Source organism: Zeus faber (genome assembly GCF_960531495.2).
Source record: "Zeus faber genome assembly, chromosome: 9".
In the NCBI taxonomy this organism is placed as follows: domain Eukaryota; kingdom Metazoa; phylum Chordata; class Actinopteri; order Zeiformes; family Zeidae; genus Zeus; species Zeus faber.
Genome location: NC_137197.1, coordinates 1 through 25286, shown reverse-complemented (window position 1 = coordinate 25286; position 25286 = coordinate 1).

The window sequence follows — 25286 nt, the reverse complement described above, 5'->3', positions numbered from 1 at the left end:
GTTAGGGTTAGGGTTAGGGTTAGGGTTAGGGTTAGGGTTAGGGTTAGGGTTAGGGTTAGGGTTAGGGTTAGGGTTAGGGTTAGGGTTAGGGTTAGGGTTAGGGTTAGGGTTAGGGTTAGGGTTAGGGTTAGGGTTAGGGTTAGGGTTAGGGTTAGGGTTAGGGTTAGGGTTAGGGTTAGGGTTAGGGTTAGGGTTAGGGTTAGGGTTAGGGTTAGGGTTAGGGTTAGGGTTAGGGTTAGGGTTAGGGTTAGGGTTAGGGTTAGGGTTAGGGTTAGGGTTAGGGTTAGGGTTAGGGTTAGGGTTAGGGTTAGGGTTAGGGTTAGGGTTAGGGTTAGGGTTAGGGTTAGGGTTAGGGTTAGGGTTAGGGTTAGGGTTAGGGTTAGGGTTAGGGTTAGGGTTAGGGTTAGGGTTAGGGTTAGGGTTAGGGTTAGGGTTAGGGTTAGGGTTAGGGTTAGGGTTAGGGTTAGGGTTAGGGTTAGGGTTAGGGTTAGGGTTAGGGTTAGGGTTAGGGTTAGGGTTAGGGTTAGGGTTAGGGTTAGGGTTAGGGTTAGGGTTAGGGTTAGGGTTAGGGTTAGGGTTAGGGTTAGGGTTAGGGTTAGGGTTAGGGTTAGGGTTAGGGTTAGGGTTAGGGTTAGGGTTAGGGTTAGGGTTAGGGTTAGGGTTAGGGTTAGGGTTAGGGTTAGGGTTAGGGTTAGGGTTAGGGTTAGGGTTAGGGTTAGGGTTAGGGTTAGGGTTAGGGTTAGGGTTAGGGTTAGGGTTAGGGTTAGGGTTAGGGTTAGGGTTAGGGTTAGGGTTAGGGTTAGGGTTAGGGTTAGGGTTAGGGTTAGGGTTAGGGTTAGGGTTAGGGTTAGGGTTAGGGTTAGGGTTAGGGTTAGGGTTAGGGTTAGGGTTAGGGTTAGGGTTAGGGTTAGGGTTAGGGTTAGGGTTAGGGTTAGGGTTAGGGTTAGGGTTAGGGTTAGGGTTAGGGTTAGGGTTAGGGTTAGGGTTAGGGTTAGGGTTAGGGTTAGGGTTAGGGTTAGGGTTAGGGTTAGGGTTAGGGTTAGGGTTAGGGTTAGGGTTAGGGTTAGGGTTAGGGTTAGGGTGGGTGAGTACTGTATTGATGATCCCGTCTACCCAGTTTGGGTAGCCTGGTATGTATTGGTGAGTACTTTTCCTATGTTCCCCCCTGGCCAGCATGGTCAGTTTGGTATAGGGGACCAAAGGTAATGCACGGGCCGTCGCACGTTATCAAGATTCTCCAATCCCGTATTATGTTAGGTAGAGTGTTAGGTTCATGTTTTGTAGTTATCCCATTTGGGTTAAAGAATTTTGGCATATTCTGGCTTCAAGGAGAAGTCCCCTAACGAGGGTTTAAGGTGATTTAAAAGGATGCTTGTTTCCTCTTAGTAGCATAGGTCCAGAGTAATTTGTCTTATATTTGTTGTTTAGATGCTTTATTAGTCGTTGGTAGACGTAGTTGTTTTCTTTAAGAGTGGTTAAGAACACCTTATTTGTTTTTTGTTTCAAGTTGTTTAAGAGTGGTTGAGAATACCTTATTTGTTCTTTCTCCGCATTTCTATATGATTACTTTTAGAAATTTAGGACACATTCATCAGTAGTGTACCTCAGGATCATTGAGTGTTGGGTGAGTACTGTATTGATGATCCCGTCTACCCAGTTTGGGTAGCCTGGTATGTATTGGTGAGTACTTTTCCTATGTTCCCCCCTGGCCAGCATGGTCAGTTTGGTATAGGGGACCAAAGGTAATGCACGGGCCGTCGCACGTTATCAAGATTCCCCAATCCCGTATTATGTTAGGTAGAGTGTTAGGTTCATGTTTTGTAGTTATCCCATTTGGGTTAAAGAATATTGGCATATTCTGGCTTCAAGGAGAAGTCCCCTAACGAGGGTTTAAGGTGACTTACATTTAAAAGGATGCTTGTTTCCTCTTAGTAGTATAGGTCCAGAGTAATTTGCTTATATTTGTTGTTTAGATGCTTTATTAGTCGTTGGTAGACGTAGTTGTTTTCTTTAAGAGTGGTTAAGAACACCTTATTTGTTTTTTGTTTCAAGTTGTTAAGAGTGGTTGAGAATACCCTGTTTGTTTTTTTGTTTCCAGTTGTTAAGAGTGGTTAAGAACACCTTATTTGTTCTTTCTCCGCATTTCTATATGATTACTTTTAGAAATTTAGGACACATTCATCAGTAGTGTACCTCAGGATCATTGAGTGTTTCAGCCTTTTAAACAAACTATACACCCTCTCCTTGAGGCAGGCCACCTGGGCTTCGTCAAGACCCTGGTGTGTGTCCCCCGGTCAATTGGTTTATTTTAGGAAATATTTCTACTCTTGTTGGTTGGATTTTGATGAGTTTGGGTACGACCTCTATTTGTCCGTGGTATATCTATGTTCTTAGATTTAGTTGAGTATAGGTAAGTTCCGTCTCTGTTTGTCATTGGGAAACTTCTTCCATTTTCAATTGGATTTTGTAGAGTTTGGGTACGACCTCTATTTCTCAGTGGGATATTTTTGTTCTTGGATTTTGTTGAGTTTGGGTACGACCTCTATTCGTCAATGGTTAGGGTTAGGATTTGGTTTTAGGGTTAGGATAAGGGTTAGGTTTAGGGTTAGGTTTGGGGTTAGGTTTAGGGCTAGGTCTTAGGGTTAACGTTAGTGTTAGGGTTAGGTTTAGAACCAGGGCTAGGCTTAGGTTTAGGGTTAGGCTAAGGGTTAGGTTTAGGGTTAAGTCTTAGGGTTAACGTTAGGGTTAGGGTTAGGTTTAGAGCTAGAGTTAGGGTTAGGGTTAGGGTCAGGGTTTTAGGATTAGGGTTGGAGAGGAGAGGGAAGTGGAGGAGAAGTATATGTAGAAGGGAGGTAGAGGGAAGGAGAGCCGTCTGTTCGGACTGCATTCTCCTCCTGCCTGTTCGGGCTATTCTCTACCGTCCCAGCTCTCTCAGTTTCCTGAGAGAAGGGGAAGAGAGTGAGAAAAAGAATGAAAAAAGAGAAAAAAAAAAAAAAAAAAAAAAAAAAAAAAATTGTAAGCTAAGTTATTTTGTATAGTTGTTAATTTATGAGAATAGACTCTAATCAATAGTTGGAAGTTGTTGTACACCTTATCTTGCGCCATGTCAATGCCTTTAAGAGGAGGAAAGAAAGGGGAGAGAGATTTGGTTAGATAATACATAAAATGGGTTATAAGGAGAATCTGCTTTCCGAGGCACAGGCTAGATTAGGTTGGGTGAGTACTGTATTGATGATCCCGTCTACCCAGTTTGGGTAGCCTGGTATGTATTGGTGAGTACTTTTCCTATGTTCCCCCCTGGCCAGCATGGTCAGTTTGGTATAGGGGACCAAAGGTAATGCACGGGCCGTCGCACGTTATCAAGATTCCCCAATCCCGTATTATGTTAGGTAGAGTGTTAGGTTCATGTTTTGTAGTTATCCCATTTGGGTTAAAGAATATTGGCATATTCTGGCTTCAAGGAGAAGTCCCCTAACGAGGGTTTAAGGTGACTTACATTTAAAAGGATGCTTGTTTCCTCTTAGTAGTATAGGTCCAGAGTAATTTGCTTATATTTGTTGTTTAGATGCTTTATTAGTCGTTGGTAGACGTAGTTGTTTTCTTTAAGAGTGGTTAAGAACACCTTATTTGTTTTTTGTTTCAAGTTGTTAAGAGTGGTTGAGAATACCCTGTTTGTTTTTTTGTTTCCAGTTGTTAAGAGTGGTTAAGAACACCTTATTTGTTCTTTCTCCGCATTTCTATATGATTACTTTTAGAAATTTAGGACACATTCATCAGTAGTGTACCTCAGGATCATTGAGTGTTTCAGCCTTTTAAACAAACTATACACCCTCTCCTTGAGGCAGGCCACCTGGGCTTCGTCAAGACCCTGGTGTGTGTCCCCCGGTCAATTGGTTTATTTTAGGAAATATTTCTACTCTTGTTGGTTGGATTTTGATGAGTTTGGGTACGACCTCTATTTGTCCGTGGTATATCTATGTTCTTAGATTTAGTTGAGTATAGGTAAGTTCCGTCTCTGTTTGTCATTGGGAAACTTCTTCCATTTTCAATTGGATTTTGTAGAGTTTGGGTACGACCTCTATTTCTCAGTGGGATATTTTTGTTCTTGGATTTTGTTGAGTTTGGGTACGACCTCTATTCGTCAATGGTTAGGGTTAGGATTTGGTTTTAGGGTTAGGATAAGGGTTAGGTTTAGGGTTAGGTTTGGGGTTAGGTTTAGGGCTAGGTCTTAGGGTTAACGTTAGTGTTAGGGTTAGGTTTAGAACCAGGGCTAGGCTTAGGTTTAGGGTTAGGCTAAGGGTTAGGTTTAGGGTTAAGTCTTAGGGTTAACGTTAGGGTTAGGGTTAGGTTTAGAGCTAGAGTTAGGGTTAGGGTTAGGGTCAGGGTTTTAGGATTAGGGTTGGAGAGGAGAGGGAAGTGGAGGAGAAGTATATGTAGAAGGGAGGTAGAGGGAAGGAGAGCCGTCTGTTCGGACTGCATTCTCCTCCTGCCTGTTCGGGCTATTCTCTACCGTCCCAGCTCTCTCAGTTTCCTGAGAGAAGGGGAAGAGAGTGAGAAAAAGAATGAAAAAAGAGAAAAAAAAAAAAAAAAAAAAAAAAAAAAAAAAAAAATTGTAAGCTAAGTTATTTTGTATAGTTGTTAATTTATGAGAATAGACTCTAATCAATAGTTGGAAGTTGTTGTACACCTTATCTTGCGCCATGTCAATGCCTTTAAGAGGAGGAAAGAAAGGGGAGAGAGATTTGGTTAGATAATACATAAAATGGGTTATAAGGAGAATCTGCTTTCCGAGGCACAGGCTAGATTAGGTTGGGTGAGTACTGTATTGATGATCCCGTCTACCCAGTTTGGGTAGCCTGGTATGTATTGGTGAGTACTTTTCCTATGTTCCCCCCTGGCCAGCATGGTCAGTTTGGTATAGGGGACCAAAGGTAATGCACGGGCCGTCGCACGTTATCAAGATTCCCCAATCCCGTATTATGTTAGGTAGAGTGTTAGGTTCATGTTTTGTAGTTATCCCATTTGGGTTAAAGAATATTGGCATATTCTGGCTTCAAGGAGAAGTCCCCTAACGAGGGTTTAAGGTGACTTACATTTAAAAGGATGCTTGTTTCCTCTTAGTAGTATAGGTCCAGAGTAATTTGCTTATATTTGTTGTTTAGATGCTTTATTAGTCGTTGGTAGACGTAGTTGTTTTCTTTAAGAGTGGTTAAGAACACCTTATTTGTTTTTTGTTTCAAGTTGTTAAGAGTGGTTGAGAATACCCTGTTTGTTTTTTTGTTTCCAGTTGTTAAGAGTGGTTAAGAACACCTTATTTGTTCTTTCTCCGCATTTCTATATGATTACTTTTAGAAATTTAGGACACATTCATCAGTAGTGTACCTCAGGATCATTGAGTGTTTCAGCCTTTTAAACAAACTATACACCCTCTCCTTGAGGCAGGCCACCTGGGCTTCGTCAAGACCCTGGTGTGTGTCCCCCGGTCAATTGGTTTATTTTAGGAAATATTTCTACTCTTGTTGGTTGGATTTTGATGAGTTTGGGTACGACCTCTATTTGTCCGTGGTATATCTATGTTCTTAGATTTAGTTGAGTATAGGTAAGTTCCGTCTCTGTTTGTCATTGGGAAACTTCTTCCATTTTCAATTGGATTTTGTAGAGTTTGGGTACGACCTCTATTTCTCAGTGGGATATTTTTGTTCTTGGATTTTGTTGAGTTTGGGTACGACCTCTATTCGTCAATGGTTAGGGTTAGGATTTGGTTTTAGGGTTAGGATAAGGGTTAGGTTTAGGGTTAGGTTTGGGGTTAGGTTTAGGGCTAGGTCTTAGGGTTAACGTTAGTGTTAGGGTTAGGTTTAGAACCAGGGCTAGGCTTAGGTTTAGGGTTAGGCTAAGGGTTAGGTTTAGGGTTAAGTCTTAGGGTTAACGTTAGGGTTAGGGTTAGGTTTAGAGCTAGAGTTAGGGTTAGGGTTAGGGTCAGGGTTTTAGGATTAGGGTTGGAGAGGAGAGGGAAGTGGAGGAGAAGTATATGTAGAAGGGAGGTAGAGGGAAGGAGAGCCGTCTGTTCGGACTGCATTCTCCTCCTGCCTGTTCGGGCTATTCTCTACCGTCCCAGCTCTCTCAGTTTCCTGAGAGAAGGGGAAGAGAGTGAGAAAAAGAATGAAAAAAGAGAAAAAAAAAAAAAAAAAAAAAAAAAAAAAAAAAAAAAAATTGTAAGCTAAGTTATTTTGTATAGTTGTTAATTTATGAGAATAGACTCTAATCAATAGTTGGAAGTTGTTGTACACCTTATCTTGCGCCATGTCAATGCCTTTAAGAGGAGGAAAGAAAGGGGAGAGAGATTTGGTTAGATAATACATAAAATGGGTTATAAGGAGAATCTGCTTTCCGAGGCACAGGCTAGATTAGGTTGGGTGAGTACTGTATTGATGATCCCGTCTACCCAGTTTGGGTAGCCTGGTATGTATTGGTGAGTACTTTTCCTATGTTCCCCCCTGGCCAGCATGGTCAGTTTGGTATAGGGGACCAAAGGTAATGCACGGGCCGTCGCACGTTATCAAGATTCCCCAATCCCGTATTATGTTAGGTAGAGTGTTAGGTTCATGTTTTGTAGTTATCCCATTTGGGTTAAAGAATATTGGCATATTCTGGCTTCAAGGAGAAGTCCCCTAACGAGGGTTTAAGGTGACTTACATTTAAAAGGATGCTTGTTTCCTCTTAGTAGTATAGGTCCAGAGTAATTTGCTTATATTTGTTGTTTAGATGCTTTATTAGTCGTTGGTAGACGTAGTTGTTTTCTTTAAGAGTGGTTAAGAACACCTTATTTGTTTTTTGTTTCAAGTTGTTAAGAGTGGTTGAGAATACCCTGTTTGTTTTTTTGTTTCCAGTTGTTAAGAGTGGTTAAGAACACCTTATTTGTTCTTTCTCCGCATTTCTATATGATTACTTTTAGAAATTTAGGACACATTCATCAGTAGTGTACCTCAGGATCATTGAGTGTTTCAGCCTTTTAAACAAACTATACACCCTCTCCTTGAGGCAGGCCACCTGGGCTTCGTCAAGACCCTGGTGTGTGTCCCCCGGTCAATTGGTTTATTTTAGGAAATATTTCTACTCTTGTTGGTTGGATTTTGATGAGTTTGGGTACGACCTCTATTTGTCCGTGGTATATCTATGTTCTTAGATTTAGTTGAGTATAGGTAAGTTCCGTCTCTGTTTGTCATTGGGAAACTTCTTCCATTTTCAATTGGATTTTGTAGAGTTTGGGTACGACCTCTATTTCTCAGTGGGATATTTTTGTTCTTGGATTTTGTTGAGTTTGGGTACGACCTCTATTCGTCAATGGTTAGGGTTAGGATTTGGTTTTAGGGTTAGGATAAGGGTTAGGTTTAGGGTTAGGTTTGGGGTTAGGTTTAGGGCTAGGTCTTAGGGTTAACGTTAGTGTTAGGGTTAGGTTTAGAACCAGGGCTAGGCTTAGGTTTAGGGTTAGGCTAAGGGTTAGGTTTAGGGTTAAGTCTTAGGGTTAACGTTAGGGTTAGGGTTAGGTTTAGAGCTAGAGTTAGGGTTAGGGTTAGGGTCAGGGTTTTAGGATTAGGGTTGGAGAGGAGAGGGAAGTGGAGGAGAAGTATATGTAGAAGGGAGGTAGAGGGAAGGAGAGCCGTCTGTTCGGACTGCATTCTCCTCCTGCCTGTTCGGGCTATTCTCTACCGTCCCAGCTCTCTCAGTTTCCTGAGAGAAGGGGAAGAGAGTGAGAAAAAGAATGAAAAAAGAGAAAAAAAAAAAAAAAAAAAAAAAAAAAAAAAATTGTAAGCTAAGTTATTTTGTATAGTTGTTAATTTATGAGAATAGACTCTAATCAATAGTTGGAAGTTGTTGTACACCTTATCTTGCGCCATGTCAATGCCTTTAAGAGGAGGAAAGAAAGGGGAGAGAGATTTGGTTAGATAATACATAAAATGGGTTATAAGGAGAATCTGCTTTCCGAGGCACAGGCTAGATTAGGTTGGGTGAGTACTGTATTGATGATCCCGTCTACCCAGTTTGGGTAGCCTGGTATGTATTGGTGAGTACTTTTCCTATGTTCCCCCCTGGCCAGCATGGTCAGTTTGGTATAGGGGACCAAAGGTAATGCACGGGCCGTCGCACGTTATCAAGATTCCCCAATCCCGTATTATGTTAGGTAGAGTGTTAGGTTCATGTTTTGTAGTTATCCCATTTGGGTTAAAGAATATTGGCATATTCTGGCTTCAAGGAGAAGTCCCCTAACGAGGGTTTAAGGTGACTTACATTTAAAAGGATGCTTGTTTCCTCTTAGTAGTATAGGTCCAGAGTAATTTGCTTATATTTGTTGTTTAGATGCTTTATTAGTCGTTGGTAGACGTAGTTGTTTTCTTTAAGAGTGGTTAAGAACACCTTATTTGTTTTTTGTTTCAAGTTGTTAAGAGTGGTTGAGAATACCCTGTTTGTTTTTTTGTTTCCAGTTGTTAAGAGTGGTTAAGAACACCTTATTTGTTCTTTCTCCGCATTTCTATATGATTACTTTTAGAAATTTAGGACACATTCATCAGTAGTGTACCTCAGGATCATTGAGTGTTTCAGCCTTTTAAACAAACTATACACCCTCTCCTTGAGGCAGGCCACCTGGGCTTCGTCAAGACCCTGGTGTGTGTCCCCCGGTCAATTGGTTTATTTTAGGAAATATTTCTACTCTTGTTGGTTGGATTTTGATGAGTTTGGGTACGACCTCTATTTGTCCGTGGTATATCTATGTTCTTAGATTTAGTTGAGTATAGGTAAGTTCCGTCTCTGTTTGTCATTGGGAAACTTCTTCCATTTTCAATTGGATTTTGTAGAGTTTGGGTACGACCTCTATTTCTCAGTGGGATATTTTTGTTCTTGGATTTTGTTGAGTTTGGGTACGACCTCTATTCGTCAATGGTTAGGGTTAGGATTTGGTTTTAGGGTTAGGATAAGGGTTAGGTTTAGGGTTAGGTTTGGGGTTAGGTTTAGGGCTAGGTCTTAGGGTTAACGTTAGTGTTAGGGTTAGGTTTAGAACCAGGGCTAGGCTTAGGTTTAGGGTTAGGCTAAGGGTTAGGTTTAGGGTTAAGTCTTAGGGTTAACGTTAGGGTTAGGGTTAGGTTTAGAGCTAGAGTTAGGGTTAGGGTTAGGGTCAGGGTTTTAGGATTAGGGTTGGAGAGGAGAGGGAAGTGGAGGAGAAGTATATGTAGAAGGGAGGTAGAGGGAAGGAGAGCCGTCTGTTCGGACTGCATTCTCCTCCTGCCTGTTCGGGCTATTCTCTACCGTCCCAGCTCTCTCAGTTTCCTGAGAGAAGGGGAAGAGAGTGAGAAAAAGAATGAAAAAAGAGAAAAAAAAAAAAAAAAAAAAAAAAAAAAAAAAAAATTGTAAGCTAAGTTATTTTGTATAGTTGTTAATTTATGAGAATAGACTCTAATCAATAGTTGGAAGTTGTTGTACACCTTATCTTGCGCCATGTCAATGCCTTTAAGAGGAGGAAAGAAAGGGGAGAGAGATTTGGTTAGATAATACATAAAATGGGTTATAAGGAGAATCTGCTTTCCGAGGCACAGGCTAGATTAGGTTGGGTGAGTACTGTATTGATGATCCCGTCTACCCAGTTTGGGTAGCCTGGTATGTATTGGTGAGTACTTTTCCTATGTTCCCCCCTGGCCAGCATGGTCAGTTTGGTATAGGGGACCAAAGGTAATGCACGGGCCGTCGCACGTTATCAAGATTCCCCAATCCCGTATTATGTTAGGTAGAGTGTTAGGTTCATGTTTTGTAGTTATCCCATTTGGGTTAAAGAATATTGGCATATTCTGGCTTCAAGGAGAAGTCCCCTAACGAGGGTTTAAGGTGACTTACATTTAAAAGGATGCTTGTTTCCTCTTAGTAGTATAGGTCCAGAGTAATTTGCTTATATTTGTTGTTTAGATGCTTTATTAGTCGTTGGTAGACGTAGTTGTTTTCTTTAAGAGTGGTTAAGAACACCTTATTTGTTTTTTGTTTCAAGTTGTTAAGAGTGGTTGAGAATACCCTGTTTGTTTTTTTGTTTCCAGTTGTTAAGAGTGGTTAAGAACACCTTATTTGTTCTTTCTCCGCATTTCTATATGATTACTTTTAGAAATTTAGGACACATTCATCAGTAGTGTACCTCAGGATCATTGAGTGTTTCAGCCTTTTAAACAAACTATACACCCTCTCCTTGAGGCAGGCCACCTGGGCTTCGTCAAGACCCTGGTGTGTGTCCCCCGGTCAATTGGTTTATTTTAGGAAATATTTCTACTCTTGTTGGTTGGATTTTGATGAGTTTGGGTACGACCTCTATTTGTCCGTGGTATATCTATGTTCTTAGATTTAGTTGAGTATAGGTAAGTTCCGTCTCTGTTTGTCATTGGGAAACTTCTTCCATTTTCAATTGGATTTTGTAGAGTTTGGGTACGACCTCTATTTCTCAGTGGGATATTTTTGTTCTTGGATTTTGTTGAGTTTGGGTACGACCTCTATTCGTCAATGGTTAGGGTTAGGATTTGGTTTTAGGGTTAGGATAAGGGTTAGGTTTAGGGTTAGGTTTGGGGTTAGGTTTAGGGCTAGGTCTTAGGGTTAACGTTAGTGTTAGGGTTAGGTTTAGAACCAGGGCTAGGCTTAGGTTTAGGGTTAGGCTAAGGGTTAGGTTTAGGGTTAAGTCTTAGGGTTAACGTTAGGGTTAGGGTTAGGTTTAGAGCTAGAGTTAGGGTTAGGGTTAGGGTCAGGGTTTTAGGATTAGGGTTGGAGAGGAGAGGGAAGTGGAGGAGAAGTATATGTAGAAGGGAGGTAGAGGGAAGGAGAGCCGTCTGTTCGGACTGCATTCTCCTCCTGCCTGTTCGGGCTATTCTCTACCGTCCCAGCTCTCTCAGTTTCCTGAGAGAAGGGGAAGAGAGTGAGAAAAAGAATGAAAAAAGAGAAAAAAAAAAAAAAAAAAAAAAAAAAAAAAAAAAAAATTGTAAGCTAAGTTATTTTGTATAGTTGTTAATTTATGAGAATAGACTCTAATCAATAGTTGGAAGTTGTTGTACACCTTATCTTGCGCCATGTCAATGCCTTTAAGAGGAGGAAAGAAAGGGGAGAGAGATTTGGTTAGATAATACATAAAATGGGTTATAAGGAGAATCTGCTTTCCGAGGCACAGGCTAGATTAGGTTGGGTGAGTACTGTATTGATGATCCCGTCTACCCAGTTTGGGTAGCCTGGTATGTATTGGTGAGTACTTTTCCTATGTTCCCCCCTGGCCAGCATGGTCAGTTTGGTATAGGGGACCAAAGGTAATGCACGGGCCGTCGCACGTTATCAAGATTCCCCAATCCCGTATTATGTTAGGTAGAGTGTTAGGTTCATGTTTTGTAGTTATCCCATTTGGGTTAAAGAATATTGGCATATTCTGGCTTCAAGGAGAAGTCCCCTAACGAGGGTTTAAGGTGACTTACATTTAAAAGGATGCTTGTTTCCTCTTAGTAGTATAGGTCCAGAGTAATTTGCTTATATTTGTTGTTTAGATGCTTTATTAGTCGTTGGTAGACGTAGTTGTTTTCTTTAAGAGTGGTTAAGAACACCTTATTTGTTTTTTGTTTCAAGTTGTTAAGAGTGGTTGAGAATACCCTGTTTGTTTTTTTGTTTCCAGTTGTTAAGAGTGGTTAAGAACACCTTATTTGTTCTTTCTCCGCATTTCTATATGATTACTTTTAGAAATTTAGGACACATTCATCAGTAGTGTACCTCAGGATCATTGAGTGTTTCAGCCTTTTAAACAAACTATACACCCTCTCCTTGAGGCAGGCCACCTGGGCTTCGTCAAGACCCTGGTGTGTGTCCCCCGGTCAATTGGTTTATTTTAGGAAATATTTCTACTCTTGTTGGTTGGATTTTGATGAGTTTGGGTACGACCTCTATTTGTCCGTGGTATATCTATGTTCTTAGATTTAGTTGAGTATAGGTAAGTTCCGTCTCTGTTTGTCATTGGGAAACTTCTTCCATTTTCAATTGGATTTTGTAGAGTTTGGGTACGACCTCTATTTCTCAGTGGGATATTTTTGTTCTTGGATTTTGTTGAGTTTGGGTACGACCTCTATTCGTCAATGGTTAGGGTTAGGATTTGGTTTTAGGGTTAGGATAAGGGTTAGGTTTAGGGTTAGGTTTGGGGTTAGGTTTAGGGCTAGGTCTTAGGGTTAACGTTAGTGTTAGGGTTAGGTTTAGAACCAGGGCTAGGCTTAGGTTTAGGGTTAGGCTAAGGGTTAGGTTTAGGGTTAAGTCTTAGGGTTAACGTTAGGGTTAGGGTTAGGTTTAGAGCTAGAGTTAGGGTTAGGGTTAGGGTCAGGGTTTTAGGATTAGGGTTGGAGAGGAGAGGGAAGTGGAGGAGAAGTATATGTAGAAGGGAGGTAGAGGGAAGGAGAGCCGTCTGTTCGGACTGCATTCTCCTCCTGCCTGTTCGGGCTATTCTCTACCGTCCCAGCTCTCTCAGTTTCCTGAGAGAAGGGGAAGAGAGTGAGAAAAAGAATGAAAAAAGAGAAAAAAAAAAAAAAAAAAAAAAAAAAAAAAAAAAAATTGTAAGCTAAGTTATTTTGTATAGTTGTTAATTTATGAGAATAGACTCTAATCAATAGTTGGAAGTTGTTGTACACCTTATCTTGCGCCATGTCAATGCCTTTAAGAGGAGGAAAGAAAGGGGAGAGAGATTTGGTTAGATAATACATAAAATGGGTTATAAGGAGAATCTGCTTTCCGAGGCACAGGCTAGATTAGGTTGGGTGAGTACTGTATTGATGATCCCGTCTACCCAGTTTGGGTAGCCTGGTATGTATTGGTGAGTACTTTTCCTATGTTCCCCCCTGGCCAGCATGGTCAGTTTGGTATAGGGGACCAAAGGTAATGCACGGGCCGTCGCACGTTATCAAGATTCCCCAATCCCGTATTATGTTAGGTAGAGTGTTAGGTTCATGTTTTGTAGTTATCCCATTTGGGTTAAAGAATATTGGCATATTCTGGCTTCAAGGAGAAGTCCCCTAACGAGGGTTTAAGGTGACTTACATTTAAAAGGATGCTTGTTTCCTCTTAGTAGTATAGGTCCAGAGTAATTTGCTTATATTTGTTGTTTAGATGCTTTATTAGTCGTTGGTAGACGTAGTTGTTTTCTTTAAGAGTGGTTAAGAACACCTTATTTGTTTTTTGTTTCAAGTTGTTAAGAGTGGTTGAGAATACCCTGTTTGTTTTTTTGTTTCCAGTTGTTAAGAGTGGTTAAGAACACCTTATTTGTTCTTTCTCCGCATTTCTATATGATTACTTTTAGAAATTTAGGACACATTCATCAGTAGTGTACCTCAGGATCATTGAGTGTTTCAGCCTTTTAAACAAACTATACACCCTCTCCTTGAGGCAGGCCACCTGGGCTTCGTCAAGACCCTGGTGTGTGTCCCCCGGTCAATTGGTTTATTTTAGGAAATATTTCTACTCTTGTTGGTTGGATTTTGATGAGTTTGGGTACGACCTCTATTTGTCCGTGGTATATCTATGTTCTTAGATTTAGTTGAGTATAGGTAAGTTCCGTCTCTGTTTGTCATTGGGAAACTTCTTCCATTTTCAATTGGATTTTGTAGAGTTTGGGTACGACCTCTATTTCTCAGTGGGATATTTTTGTTCTTGGATTTTGTTGAGTTTGGGTACGACCTCTATTCGTCAATGGTTAGGGTTAGGATTTGGTTTTAGGGTTAGGATAAGGGTTAGGTTTAGGGTTAGGTTTGGGGTTAGGTTTAGGGCTAGGTCTTAGGGTTAACGTTAGTGTTAGGGTTAGGTTTAGAACCAGGGCTAGGCTTAGGTTTAGGGTTAGGCTAAGGGTTAGGTTTAGGGTTAAGTCTTAGGGTTAACGTTAGGGTTAGGGTTAGGTTTAGAGCTAGAGTTAGGGTTAGGGTTAGGGTCAGGGTTTTAGGATTAGGGTTGGAGAGGAGAGGGAAGTGGAGGAGAAGTATATGTAGAAGGGAGGTAGAGGGAAGGAGAGCCGTCTGTTCGGACTGCATTCTCCTCCTGCCTGTTCGGGCTATTCTCTACCGTCCCAGCTCTCTCAGTTTCCTGAGAGAAGGGGAAGAGAGTGAGAAAAAGAATGAAAAAAGAGAAAAAAAAAAAAAAAAAAAAAAAAAAAAAAAAAAAAATTGTAAGCTAAGTTATTTTGTATAGTTGTTAATTTATGAGAATAGACTCTAATCAATAGTTGGAAGTTGTTGTACACCTTATCTTGCGCCATGTCAATGCCTTTAAGAGGAGGAAAGAAAGGGGAGAGAGATTTGGTTAGATAATACATAAAATGGGTTATAAGGAGAATCTGCTTTCCGAGGCACAGGCTAGATTAGGTTGGGTGAGTACTGTATTGATGATCCCGTCTACCCAGTTTGGGTAGCCTGGTATGTATTGGTGAGTACTTTTCCTATGTTCCCCCCTGGCCAGCATGGTCAGTTTGGTATAGGGGACCAAAGGTAATGCACGGGCCGTCGCACGTTATCAAGATTCCCCAATCCCGTATTATGTTAGGTAGAGTGTTAGGTTCATGTTTTGTAGTTATCCCATTTGGGTTAAAGAATATTGGCATATTCTGGCTTCAAGGAGAAGTCCCCTAACGAGGGTTTAAGGTGACTTACATTTAAAAGGATGCTTGTTTCCTCTTAGTAGTATAGGTCCAGAGTAATTTGCTTATATTTGTTGTTTAGATGCTTTATTAGTCGTTGGTAGACGTAGTTGTTTTCTTTAAGAGTGGTTAAGAACACCTTATTTGTTTTTTGTTTCAAGTTGTTAAGAGTGGTTGAGAATACCCTGTTTGTTTTTTTGTTTCCAGTTGTTAAGAGTGGTTAAGAACACCTTATTTGTTCTTTCTCCGCATTTCTATATGATTACTTTTAGAAATTTAGGACACATTCATCAGTAGTGTACCTCAGGATCATTGAGTGTTTCAGCCTTTTAAACAAACTATACACCCTCTCCTTGAGGCAGGCCACCTGGGCTTCGTCAAGACCCTGGTGTGTGTCCCCCGGTCAATTGGTTTATTTTAGGAAATATTTCTACTCTTGTTGGTTGGATTTTGATGAGTTTGGGTACGACCTCTATTTGTCCGTGGTATATCTATGTTCTTAGATTTAGTTGAGTATAGGTAAGTTCCGTCTCTGTTTGTCATTGGGAAACTTCTTCCATTTTCAATTGGATTTTGTAGAGTTTGGGTACGACCTCTATTTCTCAGTGGGATATTTTTGTTCTTGGATTTTGTTGAGTTTGGGTACGACCTCTATTCGTCAATGGTTAGGGTTAGGATTTGGTTTTAGGGTTAGGATAAGGGTTAGGTTTAGGGTTAGGTTTGGGGTTAGGTTTAGGGCTAGGTCTTAGGGTTAACGTTAGTGTTAGGGTTAGGTTTAGAACCAGGGCTAGGCTTAGGTTTAGGGTTAGGCTAAGGGTTAGGTTTAGGGTTAAGTCTTAGGGTTAACGTTAGGGTTAGGGTTAGGTTTAGAGCTAGAGTTAGGGTTAGGGTTAGGGTCAGGGTTTTAGGATTAGGGTTGGAGAGGAGAGGGAAGTGGAGGAGAAGTATATGTAGAAGGGAGGTAGAGGGAAGGAGAGCCGTCTGTTCGGACTGCATTCTCCTCCTGCCTGTTCGGGCTATTCTCTACCGTCCCAGCTCTCTCAGTTTCCTGAGAGAAGGGGAAGAGAGTGAGAAAAAGAATGAAAAAAGAGAAAAAAAAAAAAAAAAAAAAAAAAAAAAAAAAATTGTAAGCTAAGTTATTTTGTATAGTTGTTAATTTATGAGAATAGACTCTAATCAATAGTTGGAAGTTGTTGTACACCTTATCTTGCGCCATGTCAATGCCTTTAAGAGGAGGAAAGAAAGGGGAGAGAGATTTGGTTAGATAATACATAAAATGGGTTATAAGGAGAATCTGCTTTCCGAGGCACAGGCTAGATTAGGTTGGGTGAGTACTGTATTGATGATCCCGTCTACCCAGTTTGGGTAGCCTGGTATGTATTGGTGAGTACTTTTCCTATGTTCCCCCCTGGCCAGCATGGTCAGTTTGGTATAGGGGACCAAAGGTAATGCACGGGCCGTCGCACGTTATCAAGATTCCCCAATCCCGTATTATGTTAGGTAGAGTGTTAGGTTCATGTTTTGTAGTTATCCCATTTGGGTTAAAGAATATTGGCATATTCTGGCTTCAAGGAGAAGTCCCCTAACGAGGGTTTAAGGTGACTTACATTTAAAAGGATGCTTGTTTCCTCTTAGTAGTATAGGTCCAGAGTAATTTGCTTATATTTGTTGTTTAGATGCTTTATTAGTCGTTGGTAGACGTAGTTGTTTTCTTTAAGAGTGGTTAAGAACACCTTATTTGTTTTTTGTTTCAAGTTGTTAAGAGTGGTTGAGAATACCCTGTTTGTTTTTTTGTTTCCAGTTGTTAAGAGTGGTTAAGAACACCTTATTTGTTCTTTCTCCGCATTTCTATATGATTACTTTTAGAAATTTAGGACACATTCATCAGTAGTGTACCTCAGGATCATTGAGTGTTTCAGCCTTTTAAACAAACTATACACCCTCTCCTTGAGGCAGGCCACCTGGGCTTCGTCAAGACCCTGGTGTGTGTCCCCCGGTCAATTGGTTTATTTTAGGAAATATTTCTACTCTTGTTGGTTGGATTTTGATGAGTTTGGGTACGACCTCTATTTGTCCGTGGTATATCTATGTTCTTAGATTTAGTTGAGTATAGGTAAGTTCCGTCTCTGTTTGTCATTGGGAAACTTCTTCCATTTTCAATTGGATTTTGTAGAGTTTGGGTACGACCTCTATTTCTCAGTGGGATATTTTTGTTCTTGGATTTTGTTGAGTTTGGGTACGACCTCTATTCGTCAATGGTTAGGGTTAGGATTTGGTTTTAGGGTTAGGATAAGGGTTAGGTTTAGGGTTAGGTTTGGGGTTAGGTTTAGGGCTAGGTCTTAGGGTTAACGTTAGTGTTAGGGTTAGGTTTAGAACCAGGGCTAGGCTTAGGTTTAGGGTTAGGCTAAGGGTTAGGTTTAGGGTTAAGTCTTAGGGTTAACGTTAGGGTTAGGGTTAGGTTTAGAGCTAGAGTTAGGGTTAGGGTTAGGGTCAGGGTTTTAGGATTAGGGTTGGAGAGGAGAGGGAAGTGGAGGAGAAGTATATGTAGAAGGGAGGTAGAGGGAAGGAGAGCCGTCTGTTCGGACTGCATTCTCCTCCTGCCTGTTCGGGCTATTCTCTACCGTCCCAGCTCTCTCAGTTTCCTGAGAGAAGGGGAAGAGAGTGAGAAAAAGAATGAAAAAAGAGAAAAAAAAAAAAAAAAAAAAAAAAAAAAAAAAAAAATTGTAAGCTAAGTTATTTTGTATAGTTGTTAATTTATGAGAATAGACTCTAATCAATAGTTGGAAGTTGTTGTACACCTTATCTTGCGCCATGTCAATGCCTTTAAGAGGAGGAAAGAAAGGGGAGAGAGATTTGGTTAGATAATACATAAAATGGGTTATAAGGAGAATCTGCTTTCCGAGGCACAGGCTAGATTAGGTTGGGTGAGTACTGTATTGATGATCCCGTCTACCCAGTTTGGGTAGCCTGGTATGTATTGGTGAGTACTTTTCCTATGTTCCCCCCTGGCCAGCATGGTCAGTTTGGTATAGGGGACCAAAGGTAATGCACGGGCCGTCGCACGTTATCAAGATTCCCCAATCCCGTATTATGTTAGGTAGAGTGTTAGGTTCATGTTTTGTAGTTATCCCATTTGGGTTAAAGAATATTGGCATATTCTGGCTTCAAGGAGAAGTCCCCTAACGAGGGTTTAAGGTGACTTACATTTAAAAGGATGCTTGTTTCCTCTTAGTAGTATAGGTCCAGAGTAATTTGCTTATATTTGTTGTTTAGATGCTTTATTAGTCGTTGGTAGACGTAGTTGTTTTCTTTAAGAGTGGTTAAGAACACCTTATTTGTTTTTTGTTTCAAGTTGTTAAGAGTGGTTGAGAATACCCTGTTTGTTTTTTTGTTTCCAGTTGTTAAGAGTGGTTAAGAACACCTTATTTGTTCTTTCTCCGCATTTCTATATGATTACTTTTAGAAATTTAGGACACATTCATCAGTAGTGTACCTCAGGATCATTGAGTGTTTCAGCCTTTTAAACAAACTATACACCCTCTCCTTGAGGCAGGCCACCTGGGCTTCGTCAAGACCCTGGTGTGTGTCCCCCGGTCAATTGGTTTATTTTAGGAAATATTTCTACTCTTGTTGGTTGGATTTTGATGAGTTTGGGTACGACCTCTATTTGTCCGTGGTATATCTATGTTCTTAGATTTAGTTGAGTATAGGTAAGTTCCGTCTCTGTTTGTCATTGGGAAACTTCTTCCATTTTCAATTGGATTTTGTAGAGTTTGGGTACGACCTCTATTTCTCAGTGGGATATTTTTGTTCTTGGATTTTGTTGAGTTTGGGTACGACCTCTATTCGTCAATGGTTAGGGTTAGGATTTGGTTTTAGGGTTAGGATAAGGGTTAGGTTTAGGGTTAGGTTTGGGGTTAGGTTTAGGGCTAGGTCTTAGGGTTAACGTTAGTGTTAGGGTTAGGTTTAGAACCAGGGCTAGGCTTAGGTTTAGGGTTAGGCTAAGGGTTAGGTTTAGGGTTAAGTCTTAGGGTTAACGTTAGGGTTAGGGTTAGGTTTAGAGCTAGAGTTAGGGTTAGGGTTAGGGTCAGGGTTTTAGGATTAGGGTTGGAGAGGAGAGGGAAGTGGAGGAGAAGTATATGTAGAAGGGAGGTAGAGGGAAGGAGAGCCGTCTGTTCGGACTGCATTCTCCTCCTGCCTGTTCGGGCTATTCTCTACCGTCCCAGCTCTCTCAGTTTCCTGAGAGAAGGGGAAGAGAGTGAGAAAAAGAATGAAAAAAGAGAAAAAAAAAAAAAAAAAAAAAAAAAAAAAAAAAAAAATTGTAAGCTAAGTTATTTTGTATAGTTGTTAATTTATGAGAATAGACTCTAATCAATAGTTGGAAGTTGTTGTACACCTTATCTTGCGCCATGTCAATGCCTTTAAGAGGAGGAAAGAAAGGGGAGAGAGATTTGGTTAGATAATACATAAAATGGGTTATAAGGAGAATCTGCTTTCCGAGGCACAGGCTAGATTAGGTTGGGTGAGTACTGTATTGATGATCCCGTCTACCCAGTTTGGGTAGCCTGGTATGTATTGGTGAGTACTTTTCCTATGTTCCCCCCTGGCCAGCATGGTCAGTTTGGTATAGGGGACCAAAGGTAATGCACGGGCCGTCGCACGTTATCAAGATTCCCCAATCCCGTATTATGTTAGGTAGAGTGTTAGGTTCATGTTTTGTAGTTATCCCATTTGGGTTAAAGAATATTGGCATATTCTGGCTTCAAGGAGAAGTCCCCTAACGAGGGTTTAAGGTGACTTACATTTAAAAGGATGCTTGTTTCCTCTTAGTAGTATAGGTCCAGAGTAATTTGCTTATATTTGTTGTTTAGATGCTTTATTAGTCGTTGGTAGACGTAGTTGTTTTCTTTAAGAGTGGTTAAGAACACCTTATTTGTTTTTTGTTTCAAGTTGTTAAGAGTGGTTGAGAATACCCTGTTTGTTTTTTTGTTTCCAGTTGTTAAGAGTGGTTAAGAACACCTTATTTGTTCTTTCTCCGCATTTCTATATGATTACTTTTAGAAATTTAGGACACATTCATCAGTAGTGTACCTCAGGATCATTGAGTGTTTCAGCCTTTTAAACAAACTATACACCCTCTCCTTGAGGCAGGCCACCTGGGCTTCGTCAAGACCCTGGTGTGTGTCCCCCGGTCAATTGGTTTATTTTAGGAAATATTTCTACTCTTGTTGGTTGGATTTTGATGAGTTTGGGTACGACCTCTATTTGTCCGTGGTATATCTATGTTCTTAGATTTAGTTGAGTATAGGTAAGTTCCGTCTCTGTTTGTCATTGGGAAACTTCTTCCATTTTCAATTGGATTTTGTAGAGTTTGGGTACGACCTCTATTTCTCAGTGGGATATTTTTGTTCTTGGATTTTGTTGAGTTTGGGTACGACCTCTATTCGTCAATGGTTAGGGTTAGGATTTGGTTTTAGGGTTAGGATAAGGGTTAGGTTTAGGGTTAGGTTTGGGGTTAGGTTTAGGGCTAGGTCTTAGGGTTAACGTTAGTGTTAGGGTTAGGTTTAGAACCAGGGCTAGGCTTAGGTTTAGGGTTAGGCTAAGGGTTAGGTTTAGGGTTAAGTCTTAGGGTTAACGTTAGGGTTAGGGTTAGGTTTAGAGCTAGAGTTAGGGTTAGGGTTAGGGTCAGGGTTTTAGGATTAGGGTTGGAGAGGAGAGGGAAGTGGAGGAGAAGTATATGTAGAAGGGAGGTAGAGGGAAGGAGAGCCGTCTGTTCGGACTGCATTCTCCTCCTGCCTGTTCGGGCTATTCTCTACCGTCCCAGCTCTCTCAGTTTCCTGAGAGAAGGGGAAGAGAGTGAGAAAAAGAATGAAAAAAGAGAAAAAAAAAAAAAAAAAAAAAAAAAAAAAAAAAAATTGTAAGCTAAGTTATTTTGTATAGTTGTTAATTTATGAGAATAGACTCTAATCAATAGTTGGAAGTTGTTGTACACCTTATCTTGCGCCATGTCAATGCCTTTAAGAGGAGGAAAGAAAGGGGAGAGAGATTTGGTTAGATAATACATAAAATGGGTTATAAGGAGAATCTGCTTTCCGAGGCACAGGCTAGATTAGGTTGGGTGAGTACTGTATTGATGATCCCGTCTACCCAGTTTGGGTAGCCTGGTATGTATTGGTGAGTACTTTTCCTATGTTCCCCCCTGGCCAGCATGGTCAGTTTGGTATAGGGGACCAAAGGTAATGCACGGGCCGTCGCACGTTATCAAGATTCCCCAATCCCGTATTATGTTAGGTAGAGTGTTAGGTTCATGTTTTGTAGTTATCCCATTTGGGTTAAAGAATATTGGCATATTCTGGCTTCAAGGAGAAGTCCCCTAACGAGGGTTTAAGGTGACTTACATTTAAAAGGATGCTTGTTTCCTCTTAGTAGTATAGGTCCAGAGTAATTTGCTTATATTTGTTGTTTAGATGCTTTATTAGTCGTTGGTAGACGTAGTTGTTTTCTTTAAGAGTGGTTAAGAACACCTTATTTGTTTTTTGTTTCAAGTTGTTAAGAGTGGTTGAGAATACCCTGTTTGTTTTTTTGTTTCCAGTTGTTAAGAGTGGTTAAGAACACCTTATTTGTTCTTTCTCCGCATTTCTATATGATTACTTTTAGAAATTTAGGACACATTCATCAGTAGTGTACCTCAGGATCATTGAGTGTTTCAGCCTTTTAAACAAACTATACACCCTCTCCTTGAGGCAGGCCACCTGGGCTTCGTCAAGACCCTGGTGTGTGTCCCCCGGTCAATTGGTTTATTTTAGGAAATATTTCTACTCTTGTTGGTTGGATTTTGATGAGTTTGGGTACGACCTCTATTTGTCCGTGGTATATCTATGTTCTTAGATTTAGTTGAGTATAGGTAAGTTCCGTCTCTGTTTGTCATTGGGAAACTTCTTCCATTTTCAATTGGATTTTGTAGAGTTTGGGTACGACCTCTATTTCTCAGTGGGATATTTTTGTTCTTGGATTTTGTTGAGTTTGGGTACGACCTCTATTCGTCAATGGTTAGGGTTAGGATTTGGTTTTAGGGTTAGGATAAGGGTTAGGTTTAGGGTTAGGTTTGGGGTTAGGTTTAGGGCTAGGTCTTAGGGTTAACGTTAGTGTTAGGGTTAGGTTTAGAACCAGGGCTAGGCTTAGGTTTAGGGTTAGGCTAAGGGTTAGGTTTAGGGTTAAGTCTTAGGGTTAACGTTAGGGTTAGGGTTAGGTTTAGAGCTAGAGTTAGGGTTAGGGTTAGGGTCAGGGTTTTAGGATTAGGGTTGGAGAGGAGAGGGAAGTGGAGGAGAAGTATATGTAGAAGGGAGGTAGAGGGAAGGAGAGCCGTCTGTTCGGACTGCATTCTCCTCCTGCCTGTTCGGGCTATTCTCTACCGTCCCAGCTCTCTCAGTTTCCTGAGAGAAGGGGAAGAGAGTGAGAAAAAGAATGAAAAAAGAGAAAAAAAAAAAAAAAAAAAAAAAAAAAAAAAAAAAATTGTAAGCTAAGTTATTTTGTATAGTTGTTAATTTATGAGAATAGACTCTAATCAATAGTTGGAAGTTGTTGTACACCTTATCTTGCGCCATGTCAATGCCTTTAAGAGGAGGAAAGAAAGGGGAGAGAGATTTGGTTAGATAATACATAAAATGGGTTATAAGGAGAATCTGCTTTCCGAGGCACAGGCTAGATTAGGTTGGGTGAGTACTGTATTGATGATCCCGTCTACCCAGTTTGGGTAGCCTGGTATGTATTGGTGAGTACTTTTCCTATGTTCCCCCCTGGCCAGCATGGTCAGTTTGGTATAGGGGACCAAAGGTAATGCACGGGCCGTCGCACGTTATCAAGATTCCCCAATCCCGTATTATGTTAGGTAGAGTGTTAGGTTCATGTTTTGTAGTTATCCCATTTGGGTTAAAGAATATTGGCATATTCTGGCTTCAAGGAGAAGTCCCCTAACGAGGGTTTAAGGTGACTTACATTTAAAAGGATGCTTGTTTCCTCTTAGTAGTATAGGTCCAGAGTAATTTGCTTATATTTGTTGTTTAGATGCTTTATTAGTCGTTGGTAGACGTAGTTGTTTTCTTTAAGAGTGGTTAAGAACACCTTATTTGTTTTTTGTTTCAAGTTGTTAAGAGTGGTTGAGAATACCCTGTTTGTTTTTTTGTTTCCAGTTGTTAAGAGTGGTTAAGAACACCTTATTTGTTCTTTCTCCGCATTTCTATATGATTACTTTTAGAAATTTAGGACACATTCATCAGTAGTGTACCTCAGGATCATTGAGTGTTTCAGCCTTTTAAACAAACTATACACCCTCTCCTTGAGGCAGGCCACCTGGGCTTCGTCAAGACCCTGGTGTGTGTCCCCCGGTCAATTGGTTTATTTTAGGAAATATTTCTACTCTTGTTGGTTGGATTTTGATGAGTTTGGGTACGACCTCTATTTGTCCGTGGTATATCTATGTTCTTAGATTTAGTTGAGTATAGGTAAGTTCCGTCTCTGTTTGTCATTGGGAAACTTCTTCCATTTTCAATTGGATTTTGTAGAGTTTGGGTACGACCTCTATTTCTCAGTGGGATATTTTTGTTCTTGGATTTTGTTGAGTTTGGGTACGACCTCTATTCGTCAATGGTTAGGGTTAGGATTTGGTTTTAGGGTTAGGATAAGGGTTAGGTTTAGGGTTAGGTTTGGGGTTAGGTTTAGGGCTAGGTCTTAGGGTTAACGTTAGTGTTAGGGTTAGGTTTAGAACCAGGGCTAGGCTTAGGTTTAGGGTTAGGCTAAGGGTTAGGTTTAGGGTTAAGTCTTAGGGTTAACGTTAGGGTTAGGGTTAGGTTTAGAGCTAGAGTTAGGGTTAGGGTTAGGGTCAGGGTTTTAGGATTAGGGTTGGAGAGGAGAGGGAAGTGGAGGAGAAGTATATGTAGAAGGGAGGTAGAGGGAAGGAGAGCCGTCTGTTCGGACTGCATTCTCCTCCTGCCTGTTCGGGCTATTCTCTACCGTCCCAGCTCTCTCAGTTTCCTGAGAGAAGGGGAAGAGAGTGAGAAAAAGAATGAAAAAAGAGAAAAAAAAAAAAAAAAAAAAAAAAAAAAAAAAAAAAATTGTAAGCTAAGTTATTTTGTATAGTTGTTAATTTATGAGAATAGACTCTAATCAATAGTTGGAAGTTGTTGTACACCTTATCTTGCGCCATGTCAATGCCTTTAAGAGGAGGAAAGAAAGGGGAGAGAGATTTGGTTAGATAATACATAAAATGGGTTATAAGGAGAATCTGCTTTCCGAGGCACAGGCTAGATTAGGTTGGGTGAGTACTGTATTGATGATCCCGTCTACCCAGTTTGGGTAGCCTGGTATGTATTGGTGAGTACTTTTCCTATGTTCCCCCCTGGCCAGCATGGTCAGTTTGGTATAGGGGACCAAAGGTAATGCACGGGCCGTCGCACGTTATCAAGATTCCCCAATCCCGTATTATGTTAGGTAGAGTGTTAGGTTCATGTTTTGTAGTTATCCCATTTGGGTTAAAGAATATTGGCATATTCTGGCTTCAAGGAGAAGTCCCCTAACGAGGGTTTAAGGTGACTTACATTTAAAAGGATGCTTGTTTCCTCTTAGTAGTATAGGTCCAGAGTAATTTGCTTATATTTGTTGTTTAGATGCTTTATTAGTCGTTGGTAGACGTAGTTGTTTTCTTTAAGAGTGGTTAAGAACACCTTATTTGTTTTTTGTTTCAAGTTGTTAAGAGTGGTTGAGAATACCCTGTTTGTTTTTTTGTTTCCAGTTGTTAAGAGTGGTTAAGAACACCTTATTTGTTCTTTCTCCGCATTTCTATATGATTACTTTTAGAAATTTAGGACACATTCATCAGTAGTGTACCTCAGGATCATTGAGTGTTTCAGCCTTTTAAACAAACTATACACCCTCTCCTTGAGGCAGGCCACCTGGGCTTCGTCAAGACCCTGGTGTGTGTCCCCCGGTCAATTGGTTTATTTTAGGAAATATTTCTACTCTTGTTGGTTGGATTTTGATGAGTTTGGGTACGACCTCTATTTGTCCGTGGTATATCTATGTTCTTAGATTTAGTTGAGTATAGGTAAGTTCCGTCTCTGTTTGTCATTGGGAAACTTCTTCCATTTTCAATTGGATTTTGTAGAGTTTGGGTACGACCTCTATTTCTCAGTGGGATATTTTTGTTCTTGGATTTTGTTGAGTTTGGGTACGACCTCTATTCGTCAATGGTTAGGGTTAGGATTTGGTTTTAGGGTTAGGATAAGGGTTAGGTTTAGGGTTAGGTTTGGGGTTAGGTTTAGGGCTAGGTCTTAGGGTTAACGTTAGTGTTAGGGTTAGGTTTAGAACCAGGGCTAGGCTTAGGTTTAGGGTTAGGCTAAGGGTTAGGTTTAGGGTTAAGTCTTAGGGTTAACGTTAGGGTTAGGGTTAGGTTTAGAGCTAGAGTTAGGGTTAGGGTTAGGGTCAGGGTTTTAGGATTAGGGTTGGAGAGGAGAGGGAAGTGGAGGAGAAGTATATGTAGAAGGGAGGTAGAGGGAAGGAGAGCCGTCTGTTCGGACTGCATTCTCCTCCTGCCTGTTCGGGCTATTCTCTACCGTCCCAGCTCTCTCAG